This window comes from Panicum virgatum, chromosome 6N (genome assembly GCF_016808335.1).
Source record: "Panicum virgatum strain AP13 chromosome 6N, P.virgatum_v5, whole genome shotgun sequence".
NCBI lineage: Eukaryota > Viridiplantae > Streptophyta > Magnoliopsida > Poales > Poaceae > Panicum > Panicum virgatum.
The window spans coordinates 42,889,695-42,892,036 of record NC_053150.1 but is presented as its reverse complement, the minus strand read 5'-3'; positions in this window follow the sequence as shown (position 1 = coordinate 42,892,036).

The following is a 2,342-nucleotide window of genomic DNA, read 5'->3' as shown; positions in this document are numbered from 1 at the left end:
ATTACCCACCTTAGCTAGACCTGATTTGTCATCACGGGATTCACCAAGGGGTCATCGACCTAACTCTGAGGTATAACCGGGGTATAAGTCACACTGAGAATATCCCTTCTCCTTGGTCACCCGTTGCTCTCAATCCTCCTGATGGCTATCACATCAACTAGTGGGGTTTATGCTAAGCCGTTGCCCATTCAATGGTCGAGTGGTTTGCACGATAGTGGAGTTAGGTGAGATGACACACCAACTCGGTCCTTAGTTGTGACAAGATGGATATCCCCCTTCCTTGCCCTGCCATACAGGCACGAGCACACCAAATGGCAAATCATCCTGAGATGCCATCCATCCCGTCTAGACTCATCTTTTGAAAATCCACTTCTATCCCTTCCCACACACACACCTTTTCTTTATAAAACAAGTTGCATAAAGTAGCAGGTCCTAAGCGTTCTAGTATCGATTAACGTCCAAGCAAAATCAGACATTAATCTAGGTGGTCAAGGAATGGTTATCACAAATCAAAGGGTGGCTATCCAACGGTGTTTTCATGCAAGCAAAACATATGCAGTTTTGTAAAACAGGTCTATAGGTTGTGTTTATAAAAACTAGGACAAAAACATGCATCAAAGGACGGGATTGAACTTGCCGTCTTCGTAGCCTTCGGGGAGGTCCTTGTCGAAGCACTGTCCTTCGGGCTCGGGGTCGCGGATCTGGTCCTCGTTCACGGGCTCACAGTACTACTCGTCAACGGGCTCTCCTTCGTTCACACCGTGGTCTACGATACGTACAAACAAGCACACAATCAGGAAAAAGCTTTTCGAATAGCCGTGCCCAGGGGTCGAGGGGCTTCTTTGTAAATATTCTTGGGGGGCAAGTGCTTGGTTATAAATTCTAAAAAATACATGGGCCTATTAGAAGTGTAGAGGTTTATTTATTATTGGGTTTATAAGTTGGAGGGCTTGTTTGCAAAATAAGGAAACAAGAAGGGCTTTTTGGGAAAAAGGTTAAAAGGGTGGGGGTTTCTTTTACAAAAACAGGGAAGGCTAGGGGGTTTTGGGCATAATGCCCTGTCCTCTTCCTCCCCCGCGCTGGGAAACAGGGGAGGGGGCCGGCGCTCATCGGCGGCGCCAAATCCGGCAGCTCGGGGGCTCGGGGTGGCTCCAGGGTGACGGAAACGAGAGAGGGAAGGAGATGGGTCGATCCCCGGCCTCACCTTGGACCGGGATGCGGCGAGGTTGCGGGGCGACGGGAGCGGCCGGCGGCATCACTGGTGGCGTGTGGCGGCGGTGCTAGCGCTAGGGAGGACACTAGGGTGGTGGGGGCTTGGGATGTGGTGCGGAGGAGCGGAGCCGGGGGGGCTTTTATAGGCGCGAGAGGCGGTGGAGGTGAGGGTGCGGTGGTGGCGGCCTGACGGACTCCGAGGCCGGCTTTAATGGCGGTGGGGGCCGGCTCGGCGCAGTGCCACTCGAGTGTCGAGGTGAGCAGTGGCTGCGGTGGCGTGAAGCAGGGACGGCGGCAGCTGGGCGGCGGCGCGGACGGTGATGCGACGCCTCGGGCAGGCGGCGACCGGCGGTGCTGTGCGGGCGTCAACGGGGTGGGGGTGTGAGCGGCGAGGTGACGCGACGCCTCGGGCAGGCGGCGATCGCCGCAGGCGGCGCTGTGCCGAGGTTGCCAGTGCTGTGCGCCCAAGGCGACGGCGTGCGCGCGCGGTTCGTGGCTCGTCGTGACGAGGCCGCGTGCGTGTGGGCGCACTGGAAGGCCGGGGCGGCGCGCGTGTACGCGGGCGAGCGGCGTGGCACGGCTGCGCGGGATTGCGGATGGTGCAGGGCGAGCGGGACCGGCGGCATGGTGCGGCCGGCACGGGCGTGCGCGAGCGCGGCCAGGCGGCCGTGGCGTGGCGTGGGCGCGCGCACGGCTCGGGGCGTCGCGGCACGGCATTTGCGCACGCGTGGGCGTGCGAGGCGGGTCGGGGTGCACGGCCAGGAGAGGCGCGCGGGCAGGTGGTGGCCGAGCAGCGCTCGGGGCCGGCGGTCGTGAGCAGAGCAGGGTGAGGAGCCGGCTCGGGCGGCGCTAGGGAGTAGAGAGAGAGGAGGAAAGGGCCGAGCGCGCGGGGAAGGAGAGAGGAGAGGAAAGAGAAGGAAAAGAAGAAAAGAGGAAAAATGAGAAAAAGAAAAAGAAAAGAAGGGGAGAGAGAGAAGGGAAAGAAGAGGGAGAGAGATTCGCGCCGAAAACACGGCGCTCGGTCGGCCACGCGCGGCGTCGGGCACGCGTGCACGGTCGGGTGCGATGCGCGGGTCACGGGTGAACAGGGGGGTTGGATACGGATGTCGGGGTCGAGTCATTCGAGGATC